Below are 15,487 nucleotides of genomic sequence, written 5' to 3'. Positions count from 1 at the left end.
TTTGGTGGTCTTTTAATTTCACCAGTTATCTCCTTTGTTCTTGTAGTAAGAGAAAATGTAAACCAGAAAAACTGGCTAGTCACAGGTATACAATTTTTTTTAACATATATTCACCTTCCATACTCCTTTCCATACTAGTGTTTAATCTCAAGCCCCATAACCCAGCATGTAGTTAGTCCTTTTTATAGCCCTTCTTTGGAATTTAAACATTTATTTTAACATAACATTTGGTGGGTGAATTTGTTACTTTTACATTATCTCACATAGCAAAAATTAGAGACTAACATCTTCGCTTAGTTCTGTTACCACTGGAATTATAAAGTTTAAGAATGTCATTTATACCAGGGTTTCTCAAACAGGGGTCGCCGCTTGTGTAGGGAAAGCCCCTGGCAGGCCGGGCCAGTGTGTTTACCTGCCCCGTCCACAGGTCCGGCTGATTGTAGCTCCCACTGGCCATGGATTGCTGCTCCAGGCCAATGGGAGCTGCTGGAAGTGGTGCGGGCCAACGGCCTTACTGGCCGCCGCTTCCAGGAGCTCCCATTGGCCCGGAGCAGCGATCCATGGCCAATGGGAGCTGCCATCCACCGGAACTGTGGACGAGGCAGGTAAACACACTGGCCCGGCCCACCAGGGGCTTTCCCTACACAAGCAGCGACCCCTGTTTGAGAAACCCTGATTTAAACCATCCAACAAAAAAGAAATCATGTTCAAGAACTTGTTCAAAAAGTCATGAATAGGCATGTGTTAATATACCAGCAAATGTCACCAATACACTGTATGATTCTTTTTGCATTTTGGATTTATCATTATTCCTTCCCCTTTAGATAATAACAGAATTTTGGATCAGAACTGATCAGTGTAAAAAAGTTAGGTTTTGTGGCATAGTGTCAAATGACAGCAAACAAAGCAAAACAAGACAAAATAAATAAAAAAAGTTGCATAAGTATCTCACAATTTTCTCATTGAATGTTGATGCACAATGAGCACTCATTTGATGAAGCAATATGTACATTCACATATATACTATTCTGTCAGATACTATAGAGATACATGCAGAGCTACAAGGAACATTCGGTGAGAAAGAAGAACACATGCCATCATGCTGCTTGCTAGCTTATACACTGTGTGGAACATTAACACCTAGTTTAAAAGCACAGACGTAATTATGCCTCTGAAGCAAACAGAAACATTTCAGCTGTTATTTACATCCATGACCCTTATAGCACCAAGTGTCCTAGCCACACCTGAAAATACTGATCCATATTCAGTGTTAGCACCTAAACCTACTTTACAGGTAATAATTGGAGATATACCAATCTCCTAGAGCTGGAAGGGACCTTGAAAGGTCATCAAGTCCAGCCCCCTGCCTTCATTACTAGGACCAATTTTTGCCCCAGATCCCTAAGTGGCCCCCTCAAGGATTGAACTCACAACCCTGGGTTTAGCAGGCCAATGCTCAAACCACTGAGCTATCCCTCCCTAAGGTCTCAACAGCTTGTCTCAACTAGACCCCTGCATAGCTGCCTCCTGGGATTAGTCAACTATCTTTCTACGCATCAGTAGCCCAATGACTAAGTACCAAAAAGTTATGTACATAGCTATCCTGTGTAACTGCATGGTCTTTTCACTGTTTCCTTCATCCTCCATTCCCAGTTCCTCCGGTTGTTTCTTGTGTTCACTTATTTCATTGTGGGCTAGTCTTCACTACGAGGAGATCGAAGCTGCTGCAATTGATGCAGCAGGGATTAATTTAGCAGGTCTACTGAAGACCTACTAAATCAATGGCAGAGCATTCTCCGGTTGACTCCGGTACTCCAGCTCTCGGAGAAGAATAAGGGATGTCAACTAGAGACTCTCATTGACTCAGTGCAGTGAAGACATCAGGGTAAATCGATTTAAGCTACATTAACTCCAGTTAGTCTTGTAGATGGAGTAGCGTAACTTAGGTTGTTTTACCCTGGTAGTGAAGACAAGCCCTGTGTTTCAAAATAGATTATACTCTTTAGAGTATGTCTGTTTCTTCCTATGTGTCTCTACAGAGCCTACTGGGGTCTTGAAGCCTACCTCAAAAGAATTAATAATGATTCATCTGAGGGAAGGCCACAGAAGTTAATAAGAGATATATCAATCTCCTAGAACTGGAAGGGACCTTGAAACGTCATTGAGTCCAGCCCCCTGCCTTCACTAGCAGGACCATGTACTGATTTTTGCCTTAGCTCTCAAAGTGGCCCCCTCAAGGATTGAACTTACAATTCTAGGCTTAGCAGGCTAGGGCTCAAACCACTGAGCTATCCCTCGCCCTAAGTTGGTTAAAGGATCTTAAAAACATTGAAGTTTGTTTCCCAAAGTTAGGCAGTGATTTCTTTTGATACGTGTTGGTAACTTCCTAACCTTTGCTAGGACAAACGTTTGCATCACTAATGGTGTTCACAGATGTCATTTGTGTCATCCTTGGCAGTATTTACAAGCACAATGAAGGGTGTCTTTTATAAATTTTGGTTCTCCTCCAATGCCTACCATAATGTCTGTTCTGTTGCCCTTAGCACATGCCAAAAGCCCCAATAAAGTAGATATTGACCCTGCAGCTTCATGCTGAGGGTCTGAGGAGCTCCATTTTGTTTTGTCCTGAGCACTAAGCCATGTAAAGACTTAGGAGGCAATACATTTAGATATTTCTAGGTATGACTAAACTCTCCCTGGTATCCCCTGTCCCCCCATATGGGCATGTTTGTAACCAAGGGAATGCTCCTATTTGAATTTCACCATACTTCCTTTTCTCCTTTGACTTCCCTATTCCCCAACTCCAACGACTAGGCCAAGAAGAGACATACTGCACTGAATGCCTACAGGTTATATCCTCTTGAGAGATTGATTTACATGCATGTTACACCACACTTTACACTACCAATGAATTGGCTTAATGGTACAAAGGGAACTGGCTCACCCAGGGGACTAATAAATGGGATACAAAATGTTTCATTTTTAAGCTGCCTGTGCAACTTCAGCCAGATTAGTAGTGAATGAAAGTCATTACCTCATGATAGCTTTTTTGTTAGACTATATGAAATGAGATTGTGGTCTTAGTCAAGTGCCTGCCATAACAATTGATACCTTTAGTTGGGAGTCTCAGCAGAGAGGACAAAAATTGAATAAACAGAGGCTAAACTACTCTCACATCTAACAGTGATTCCTCCCAGAACAGGGTTGCAGTACAATACATTGACAGGGTGATGTCAGGGAGCCTGCAGTGCTGCTGACGATGTTGTCTGTTCCATGGCTAGATAGAAGATTTCAGATGCCTGAGGTGACAGTCTGACAAGTTTTGCAAGCTTATAAATTGGCATATAAAAATCCCATAAAGCTATCAAATTCTAAAGCAAAATTAAATCTAACTTTCATTAAGGCTAGTAATTATCATTTCTCAAACACTACTAGCTGGTTTAAATAAAATGCTCTTGGAAATTTCTGATCTATAATGCATTGTATTGAAATGGCTTTACATTAAACTCTGACCCTGACTTTTCAGCAAAATATATCTTTGCTACAAGATGTATGTGTACAGGGTGTCTCTCTCAAATTGTGAGGTTAAAAACAAAACTCTTACTTGCTGATCTAGTTCTGACCTTTATTTTTGTTCCCATTTGTTTCATTCTCATAGTAGATCTGCACAATATTGAGTATCTCTGAAAGATACGATGATTAGGAATAGATATGACTCCCCTAGCTAATCTTCCAGCTCATCTCCATACCCAAAGATGAGTAATTGGTCAAGAGGGAATGAAAGCAGATGCAGAACAAATCATCCAGGTGAAGACATTCTCTCCTGAGGAAGGAGATCTCTCAGAATCAGATCACAGGAAGCCACAGGAAGAATCTCAGGACAAGAATGTCTTTCCTTATCAGTTTCTCCAACACTATGTTGAAAAGGGCATCCAGTACACTAGGTACTCTCTCCTAAACAAAAGGAAACATGAGACAAGAATATTCCCAGATAATAATTCCCATTGTGAGGTAAGAAGGAATTTTCCATCTGATACACTTTGCACTAGAAGAGGTAATTAAAGTAAAGTGGGAAAGATCCAGTAAAAATAAGTTGCTAAACAGACAGATACAGAGCTTTTAATGTATCCCTATGTACAAAAACTACCTGTAGCACTTCTTAAGGTAGCTATAGCAGTAATGTCCCAAGGAAATAGTGACACCAGCTGATGGGACTTCCTCCCGAAATGTCTACAGAAAGCACAGTGCTAGCCTTCATAATGGGCAACTACATATTTTGGCATTAGCTCTGGATGTTACAATCTCAGCTGTGTTTTTCTCAGGAAGCTCTGGTCTGGAGGGACAAACTCATGGCAGCCATTCCTTCAAGGAAGAAAAGTATGAAAGGAGACAGATATGACTATGATCCTATGAGGCTGACCCCCAGGCAAAAGCAGAATAAAGACTTTCATGGGTAGGGAGGAGGAAACTATTCACCAAGACATTGAACAAGTTTCTCAACCCAAAAGGGAGAAGCTGTCCCTGCATTCCAGCAAATATCAAAGGCAGGAGTTTTAGGTCTTCTCACAGAGACATGCATTCCAAGAGGAAACAGACTGGGAGAGGAAAACATTTCGCTGGGCCAACCAGAACCAACCCTCTATAACCACAAGAGTTCTGCATGACTGACTGGCCCATATTTGAGGTTTGGATTGTTTAAACTCTGATTATGTATTTTGGAAATGTGGATCTGCAAATCATTCCTACAGCTAGAACAGCATATTGAGCAGATGTTATGGTGGCAGAGATTAATTTGGTAAAAGGTTTTCAGATTTTCTCATGCTCTGAGATCTGATGATCATCAGGAGCAAAGTGTGATGATCTCCTGGAGAAAAGCAAGTTGCATAATTCAGTCCTGCCTCTAACAATTAGCGTCTTTACAATCTGGAGTTGATTGGAGCAGACATTAATTCATAATAGTAGCTGTAAAACATATATCCATGAAAGACCTTTATGTGATTTCCAAATGATGTTGATGGACATAGTCCAAATATAAAGGAGAAGGACAATGGCAATTCAGATCTTTCAAATTTATACTAATTAAATTAGTAAACACAACCAGGATTTCCAATACAGTAGATATTAAATTAGCCATCCCTTTAAATAAATAATGAATTCTTTGTTCATTTCAACTCTTTTAACGGATATGTAAGATTACCAAATTATCTGAAAAACTTCGTTGAACATCCTCCATTGCACCTCTTTCACCCTGTTTAACAAAATAGGGAAAAAATGGAAAAAAAGAAAATATTTTTGTTTCCAAATTTTCTACTTGAATGCAAGACTACAATGTAAATTTTGCTTTGGGAATATGATTTATTATCACAGATGTGCTATGCCTAGGCTTATGAGTATTGTAGTATTGCCAATGGCAAAACTAACAGTGACTCTATATTACTTGTAATTTAGTAGTTACTTTTCTTCATTCATTAACTCCTAAACCCAAATAGAGTTACTGCTAGGGAAATATCAATTACTATGAAAAAGAAATGCTAAGATGTATCATAATTTGAAGTGTTTCTATGTCATGGTTATTATCATTTGCAATTAATTATATATAATTTAAATATATGAAAGTTAAACCTTTGTAAAATATATAAAGTTTTAAAGATTTGTTTTTTTCTGGGGCAATGAACCAATAAACAGTAAAGGAGCTCAATGGTAATAAGCAATCTACATTTAAGATTTCCAAGTCAATTGTTGTTTAGTTGCTGAAGGGAAAGAAGAGCTAATGGCTTTTCAACTGGAAAACACCACAGCTTTTCGGCAAATATTGCTACTCAAATATCTGCTAATAATGCTCAAAGGGTAAATAGAATATTTGTTTTTGTGTGCCATGTTTTCTAACAAGCACTGTTGCCTTTACTGATGAAGTTGCCCTTATTAAAAAGACAAGAGTGTAACTAAAATAAAAGTTAACTTTTATAACTGGGGACAAGTTTTGGCTGCATTGAATATTTTTTTGTTTTGCTAAAATGATTTAAAACTGACTGAAAACTTTCCATGTAGTCCATTGCATTAATTTGAATATTCTCCAGAAATGTTTGCTTTAAAACCATTTTGCAAGCATGGCTGTAGTTTAAGTGAAAAAAATATTTTTTCTTATTGGAATTAGGAACAAAATGCTGAGACTTGGGTGCCTAAAAGCTGAGCACCTAAATTCACAAGTTTACATGCCAAAAGAAGTTAATGTTGTCTAAATGTGTATGTAGGCATCTAACGTTAGGCACCCTGATTTGAATATTTAGTTCATAATTCCAATAGAAACATGGCACATTTGTCATATCCCAGTGCAGAAGTCATCCCACATTTGCCTACCACAGAGTTTCTTGCCCCTTCCTCTGAAACACTGGAGACAGCATACTGGACTAGATGGACCACTAGTCTAATCCAGCATGGCCATTCCGATGTTTCCGTGTAAACTGAATCTTAGGAAAGCTGAGCCAGAAATCAAACCCATTATGAAGGAAAAAGGACTCAGGTCTTCAGCTGGAGGATATCAGTGTAGTGTTATTGAAGTCCTCTATGTACTAGATGTCTCTGTAACTCAATGGAAGTTTCAAAAAAAAATCTGAAGGAGGTCATTGTGGAGTTAACCTGACCCAATGGGAAACTTCTTCCCAATCTTACCCCTGCACTGGATACTGCTTGGCTTATGCCCTGAAGCCTGAGTGTTTATATCCTTTCAAAAACTGGTCTTTTTTTTTAAAAATAACAACTTCTAACTACTCCAGCTCTGGATGTTCTTATCCATATAAAGATCTAAACCTCTTTTTGAAGCCTGCTAAACTCTTGGCTTCGATCATATTATGTGACAATGGATTCCAAAGGCTGAATGTGCACTGTATGAAAAAAATGTTTCCCTGAACTTGAAGCTAATGAATTTTACAGGAAAATGTGACCAAAGGTTCCACTGTTGACTTACTAAGGAAGAGATTTACACCCTGATCTTGCTCACACTGCCTTCACTAGTTCAGGATCAGGCCGTTATTGTCCATGTGTTGGCATCTTTTACACATCTCTTTCCTCTGTACATTCACTAGTTGGGTGCTGTTGCAACATGTCAAGCAAAAAGGAAATAATAAAACAGCTATTTAAATAATACAATATAAGTTCTAGCATTTTGTACAGAGAGTGTGAGTTTATATTTTATATGTTCAAAGTTGCTTTTCGTCTGTGTATTACTGCTCATATTCCCCAACTCCTTTAAAAACAACTATAAAATGCTACAGTCAGTTAATGAAAAGGACGTACAAGGTTGATTTAAATCATTCCAATAAAAGCATTTATTCTTCGGTGCCACAACATTTTAATGGTTAAAGGACTTCCATATACAGTTATTTTCAGGAAGAAGAAAAATATCTGCTAAGGTCTCTAAACAATGTATTCTGTGCCTTGTTTCCATTTACTTGAATAACGGCCCTTAAAACCTTTGTAAATCCTTTTGTTTGGATTTCTTGCATGAAGTATTCTGATAAAAGCAAACTGTGTTAGATAACATGACGAATCTTATAAATGTCCTCTATTTCTTGTAACCAAGATGCCTAGAGATTCCTCTAAACAGCGAGCTAAATGGAGATCGCTGGTTTGATTGAAAACGTATTGGGACATAATGGACTACCTGGCAATGTATCACAAGTGACACTAGTGAAAAATTCTGCTGAAAGCACTTTTTTCCCCTGGGTGGCATCCATTTCTCTGGTGGTGCTGGTCAGCACACCTCAGAACATTAATTCACATAGTTGTGCTTCCGGGAAGAGCCACGCTGCCATATGGCATATTAAAGATTTTGCCTAATAAATCTAGCTAAGCAGACCTTTCCTTCATGCTGTTTTGGTTGTTGTTGTTATAATACAGTTTACTGGTTGTTACAAATATCTGGGCCTAACAATGAGGACAGTGCCTATTCGACAAAGAGATTCTGGTTCTCTATTATCTGCATCATTGAATTTCAGTGTTAGAAAGTATATTTGTCTGCTGGTACATAGCTGCCTATATGAGATAACGCAGAAATAAAATGTAAGACAAGGCGTGGTACTGAAAATCAATGATAATTTTTTGCTTGGTCGTGTTTTAGGGGGTGTTTTACTTCTTCATGTATTGTGTAGGAAGAAAATTTGCATTCTGATCACCAAATTAGAAACCACCAGCAAATCTGAACATGTGTTGTGTTTTATGGTTTGCTGTATTAAAAGATGACGCGTAACATGAAATGAGCACACCAATAAAATAATTCTAAGTGTGTTTATTTTCAAATGATACTGAAATGGAATCAAGGAGTCAGTGTGCAGGGATCCTGTACAACTACTGATTCATACTTGTATAATTTCTCTAAAAGCAGCAAAGAATCCTGTGGCACCTTATAGACTAACAGACGTTTTGCAGCATGAGCTTTCGTGGGTGAATACCCACTTCGTTGGATGCAAGTAGTGGAAATTTCCATGGGCAGGTATATATATGCAAGCAAGGAGCAAGCTAGAGATAACGAGGTTAGTTCAATCAGGGAGGATGAGGCCCTGTTCTAGCAGCTGAGGTGTGAAAACCAAGGGAGGAGAAACTGGTTCTGTAGTTGGCAAGCCATTCACAGTCTTTGTTTAATCCTGAGCTGATGGTGTCAAATTTGCAGATGAACTGAAGCTCAGCAGTTTCTCTTTGAAGTCTGGTCCTGAAGTTTTTTTGCTGCAGGATGGCCACCTTAAGATCTGCTATTGTGTGGCCAGGGAGGTTGAAGTGTTCTCCTACAGGTTTTTGTATATTGCCATTCCTAATATCTGATTTGTGTCCATTTATCCTTTTCCATAGAGACTGTCCAGTTTGGCCGATGTACATAGCAGAGGGGCATTGCTGGCATATGATGGCATATATTACATTGGTGGACGTGCAGGTGAATGAACCGGTGATGGTCTGGCTGATCTGGTTAGGTCCTGTGATGGTGTCGCTGGTGTAGATATGTGAGCAGAGTTGGCATCGAGGTTTGTTGCATGGATTGTATAGTTTCTCATTCATGCAATATCTTATACTCTGGCTATGGGTGTCTAATTTGTAAAATCTCTGTTCAATTATTTCTCACTGTGTGACTCCCTGATTTCTGGCTGGCAGCCTTTATTAGCCAGTCATAGAACAGCAATATGTATAATTCCTGTACAGTTATTTCTGAGTTGCTGAAGTGCAAACATTAAAATCTCTATAGTCTGGCTACTCCCTTTGCTGTGATTATCTCTTCTGCTTGAATTTTCAAGCTGTTTGCCACTAATGCCCCTCTCAAATTCTGTCTACCTCTAGCTTTAGTAGTTTGCTTGAGATAATTATCCAAAATTACACTGTATCTGCAGACTTTGAGACTCAATGGCCACTACACACACACAAGGACACACATATGTGCCCCCTGCCTTCCAAGTGACACTTACTTTCAAGTAGAGCTGGTTGAAAATTTTGAACAAAAAACACTTTTGAATAAAATAGCTGTTAAAAAAAATCTGATTGAAAAAATGCAGTTGTTTTTTGTTTTCAGTTTTTTCTTCATTTGGTTTAGCATTTGCTTTTTGTTCCCTGTTTCTCATCCCTTCTCCCCTCCCTTTTTTCAAGGTCAAAAAGGAAAAGGGGGAAAAGGGGGAAAAAAGGTACAGAAGAGTGTGTGTGTGGTGGGGGAATTGAAAACAAACCTATATATGTGAGCAAATGTGTATGAAAGAAAAATCATTCCTTGTCAAAACCTGCGGGGGAAAAAATATTTTTAAATTTTCAGAAAATGTGAGTTTTTCTTTCCTCATCTTTTGATTAGTTCTGTTCTCAAATCCTTACAACGTCTCTTACTAGGCCTCTGATGCCATGCTCCCCAGCTCAGCAGACGTGTATTGTCTTTTTGTGGGAAAAGAGTCAGTGACCTGGTGCCCTCAATCAGTGTTTAGGCAGCCTTCAGCATATAATCAAATAGCCTGCTTCCCTCCCCTCACACACAACACGGAGTTTAATTCTTCTGTTGGAGATGGTGCAACTCATTCCAAAGTCATCTCTTATTTTGGGGGTAGGCAAATCCAGGTCAACTCCACTGACATAAATTATTCCAGATATATTATTATGTAATTAAGATCAGATTATAGCACATGAGCTCATTTGCAGAACAAAATATTTACTCTCCAATATAAAAGGACTGATTAAGTCTGGTTTTGGGTAGGTATTCTTCCTTGAGTAATTCTTTTTCTTTTCCATCAACTTCAATGGGCTTTGGGTTGGGCCCTTACTTTGTGAACTTCAGCAGCAAGAGACTTGGTTTTCCTGGTTTCATACGTGTATTCTGAGTGCTGTAAAATGCTGTGTATGTCTAATGTAGCCATAACTACGATATGACTGAGGTAATCTCAATAAGAGGGAAGCAAAGGAGTTGATTCTCCGTATAACTTAAAAGACCACACCTTAAAATCATGACTGTGCTTAGGTAATTGTAATAAAGGACTATAAATGTGAAGCAATGCTGTATAAGTGGTAAGTACCATGTTAATAGTATTTAGGAATAAACAAGCTAATAGCAGCCACTCTACAACAGAACCCTGTCTGTATTAATTATTGCTTAGCCACTTCATGCACCAGCTCCATATCACTGGGTACTTTCAGCTACTGTATTTAAGACCTCTTTGAACCCTATGGATGAAAAGCATTGCATAGGTAGGTATTAGTATTACCAATATTGCTCACATCTTATATCACCTTATATTGTTTATGAAGATGAGGGGCGGCTCTATAAATTACGGCGCCCCAAGCAGGGCGGCGCGCTCGCCGCCCTTCCCCGGTCCCGTGGCAGGGGCAGAAGTGACTGCGGGAGCTCCGTCCGAGCCGCGGGACCAGCGCGCCTGCCGCAGTCATGCCTGCGGGAGCTCAAGCGGAGCCGCGGGAAGAGGGGACCCTCCGCAGTCATGCCTGCGGCAGGTCCGCTCGTCCCGGGGCTCCGGTGGACCTCCCGCAGGCATGACTGCGGAAGGTCCGCCGGAGCCAAATGCCGCCCTGCCCCGACAATGCCGCCCCACGTGCCTGCTTGGCGCGCTGGGGTCTGGAGCCGGCCCTGATGAAGATATAATAAATGATTAATAAGTGTTATAAAATGTTCAATCAATTTTTATAGAGTGTCAAGTAGGTTGCAAATAGGTTTTTAACTTTAGGTACCACCTTTTACTGACATACCTTAAAACATCTACAATATATGCTCCTCATGCCTGTTACATGTTTATATAACATATACTTGTGATTTATTTACCTTTTCTAAACTATTTATAAATGTATCTTAAATACAAAGGCTGACGGTAACATTACGCTTTTCTGTATTTTCACACACACCTTAAATGGGTTATGGCTGGTAATTAGTCCTTCAGCTTTCCGCTGGAAAAATCTCTTCTCCCTAACATAGTAAGTAGTTCCATTTGAAGTTAAATTAGAATAAAAGCTGAGGTAAAATATAATATTTGATCAGAGCATACTTTACTTTAAAATCAGACAAACAAATGCCAGCCCTGGATAACAAGGTGTTCTTTTCCTACAATAAGCATTTGTTCTAAATTGAATATAAAATAAAGTGGCTGAATACATTCTCCCTTGTATCATGTATGCCTGTAAGCAATCTCTGGTGAATATGACTGTTTACCCTAGTCACTCTGGTTTACTTGTCCACTTTATTTCCCATTATTATGGAGCACTGTAGAGGAGCAGTCTTCCTGTAGAGAGATCTAGTAAACATTTTATGAGACAGGCAAGCTTTTAGAATTCCTTTTGAGGTTTGCTAAATTGAACATGTGGAAATAAAGTTGTCAGGTGTAAGAGAGGTGAAGCATTTTGCTAGTCTGGTTAGGAAGATGAAATCATGTGGTGCCATGCTGGCAGCACTGATTTTAGTCACTGCGAAGCACATCCACATTATTCATTCTGATTGATTAAGGAAAGCATCCGGTTCATTCCGGTTTGAGGAATGACGCCACCAAATGCCACCACTTGTTTATTCTGTACACAGTCAGGTGCATACCATATATCTGATCTAAACCAACACAAGATTTTATTGTAAAAAGACTGACTATAAACAGACAAGTAATAAATGGATGATAAATAACTCAATGGTTGTTAGGCTACATGAGCAGAGGAGAGTGGAAAAAGACACCACTTTTAAATCTTATGAGTTATGTGGAAAGAAGGACACATTTCAATTGATTTTGTTCAAAACAATGCTGAGATGAGATAAATGAGATATAGCCTCCGCCAAGCTGTTCGCTCAGTTTTGGAAGCAGATGGTATGATTTTATATGATAAGACCTGTGCAGGTGAGAAATTATCATAGTTTCTAGCTATTCATAAATAACTCTAATTCATTCCATTATTTTAGTAGATATCTGCCTAGAGACTGTAATTCTCCCACATGATGTGTTCTTTGTTGTGACTTTTTATTATTTTGGGCAGGTAGGAGAGTGTATTTCTAAGTTCCTGAAAGGTAGAGCCTGGAGAGAGTAGAGAGTGATGAACTTGCAATTTATATATACTTGCAGCCCGAGATGTCCCCATTTTTATTTAGATAGATAGATAGATAGATAGATAGATAGATAGATAGATAGATAGATAGATAGATAGAGGACATCTCGGGCTGTATGCTTCATTTAGCACAAAGCAGTTTGCACTCTGCTTAAAGCCAAATTAAATTCTGATCACACTTGTAAGTGATACAGTTTAACATGTGTAATACACACACACATTTTTAACCTCTGATTTCTACAGTATCCAGCTTTTATTTGCAAAGATAGGATTAATATTAAAACCTTCTATTTATCATTTATCATATACCTGGCACTGTGTGAAGGAAAACATAGTCCCTGTTCCAAAAAGTTTACAATCAGGAGACTAATTTGGGTCATTAAGCCATAACCCTGCTTTGGAGAAAGAGTGGAGCTGCACAGATTCAGGGGGTGGGGGAAGGGGTGAGGAGGCATTGTTTCAGGGCTTTCAGATGCATAATGGCAGGTATGTAGCTTTTGCTTCCCTCCATTGTTAGACAGATCTAACTAATTCAGGGAAGAAGGGAAATAAACTGACCTTCTCCCCACCTCTTTCTGTTATAATAAATTGGGCAGCCAAATTAATGGATATTTTTAACTTAATCTCGCTGTGCCTCAATTCCCCATCTGTAAAATGGGGATAATCCCACCGCTCATCTCACATTGGTGCTATACAGATAAACTAATTAATGTTTGTTTAAGTGTTCAGATACTATATTGATGACTGCTATACAAAAGCCCATGAAGAAATTAATAATTCTGCCTTCAGTGCAGGGTTTGTACAGTGTGCAGTAAACAAGGACTAGGGTCACACATTGAACAATGAGAATTAGACAACATAGTGAATAGCTGCTTATTCAGTGAGCACTGTCCATACTGTGCACTGTGGAAAAATTAGTATGTGATCAGATTATTATCATAATGCATACATACAAAGGGGGCAAATTAAGGTAGCACAGACATCTTAATTCTGGCATTTCCTACCTTTTGAGTGCTTGACTTTTCAACTTTAATATTGTTCTTTTAGAGTAGATTTTTGTGCATACCAGTAAAGAAAATGGCTGGAAAGAAAAGCTGGAAAGAAACCAAAATACATTGGACAAATAGTTCCACGTTTCATTCTTTCTAGAGTTAAAACACATAATGAACTAAAATCCTTCTTGATTAATACACTAGCAAGTTTTTTAGACTATTCAGCACACTGTTCATTCTTTTACTATATTGTTTATTGTTTTCCGGTGCCCATAAAATGTTTTGCCCTTTCAGCATTAAATTGTTGCATTATTTTTCCCTGTTTTCAGTTATTTCTTTACATTTTAAATAGTAGCTTTAACAGTAGTTTTATAAAATGTTTTAATGTTAGTAAAGTCCTTAGATGTTGCTAATTTCCTTTCTTCATTCTCTTTGCCATATCCGCACAAATATCATTTGGATTTCTGTGGATGCTCTATAATAGCAACCCTATGTTTTATCTGTTTCTGTTATTATGAAAAGAAGTAAATACAGTTTATACATTTTAAAACAAGCAGATGGAAACTAGAGCCACTGCTGGAGAATCAAAATATTGAGTGAGGGTCTGACTGATTACATATATTGAGTGAGAGTTAAGGCTAGACATGTTAGCCATTAGGATGAAGGACCTGTTATTAAGTTAAGGCCTGTCATTAAGTGAACCAAATACTTGGCAGGCTTTAAGAAAAATAAGCTATGGAACCTTTATTGAGAATGGAGAACTTCAACATAATATGCTGTTTATTAGAACAAATGTTCTAAACTGTCAGTGTGTCTTAACTAAAAGTTGGTTAAAAATTGAATAACAGGAGACTTGAGAAGAACAATGTACCCTAGATCCAAAATGTCAGGGGTATGTACACCAGACCGCAAAGTTAATAAATTGAGACATCTGAACAGGGGAGTAGTGGACACAAAAAACCCTAACTGGCTTCAAGACTAAGCTTGATTATGGAGGCGCTGGTGTGATGACATTGCCTACAATGGGATGTAGCCGATCTGCGACTGCTACTAGCGAATATCTCCAATGGTCAGTGATGGGACTAGATGGAGATTGGGAAGGGCTCTGAGTTACAATATAGAGTTATTTTCCAGGTGTCTGGCTGGTGGCTCCAGCCCACCTGCTCAGGATCTAACTAATGACATAGATGGGGTCAGGAAGGAATGTTCCCCTAGGTCAGATTGGCGGAGACCCTGGGGCATTTTCACCTTCCTCTGTAGCATGGGGAACAGGCCACTTGCAGGTTTAAACTAGTGTAAATGGTGGGTTCTCTGTAACTTAAAGTCTTCAAAGCATGATTTGATGACTTCAGTAATTCAGCTACAGGTTATGCGTCTATTACAGGAGTGTGTGTGTGAGGTTCTGTGGCCTGCAATGTGTAGGAGGTAAGGCTAGATGATCATCATAGTCCCTTCTGGCCTTGAAGTCTATGAGGGTGAACAGCAAGATGGCATATGATTATGCATTGCCTGCATATGATTGATATGAAGGAACCAATTAGAAGTGTGTTTTTGTGTATAACATGAAATATATCACATGTGGACACAGGAAATAAGTGATAAGATATGAGCATGCACGAATGTACTGATTACGCAAGCATATAAATTGGGCCCTGCCAAAGTTGTAGTCCCTTTTGGTAAATTTCACTGTCATAGCATTTAGAAAAATCTTAAATTTCACTGTTTCAGATTTAAATTTCATGGTTTTGTAACTGTGGTGGTCCTAACTGGAAAGGGAGTTGTGTGGAGGTGTAGCAAGGCTATTGTGGGGGGCTTGGGGTATTGCCGCCCTTACTTCTGTGATGCTGCAAGTGGCGGCACTACCTTCAGAGCTGAGTGATTGGAGAGTGGCCGCAGCTGGCCGGACATCCATCTATGAAGGGAGCACCAGCAGCAGCAGCAGCAGCAGTGCA

Source organism: Mauremys mutica, chromosome 1 (assembly GCF_020497125.1).
Source record: "Mauremys mutica isolate MM-2020 ecotype Southern chromosome 1, ASM2049712v1, whole genome shotgun sequence".
NCBI lineage: Eukaryota > Metazoa > Chordata > Testudines > Geoemydidae > Mauremys > Mauremys mutica.
Note: the sequence above shows the minus strand (reverse complement) of the source record.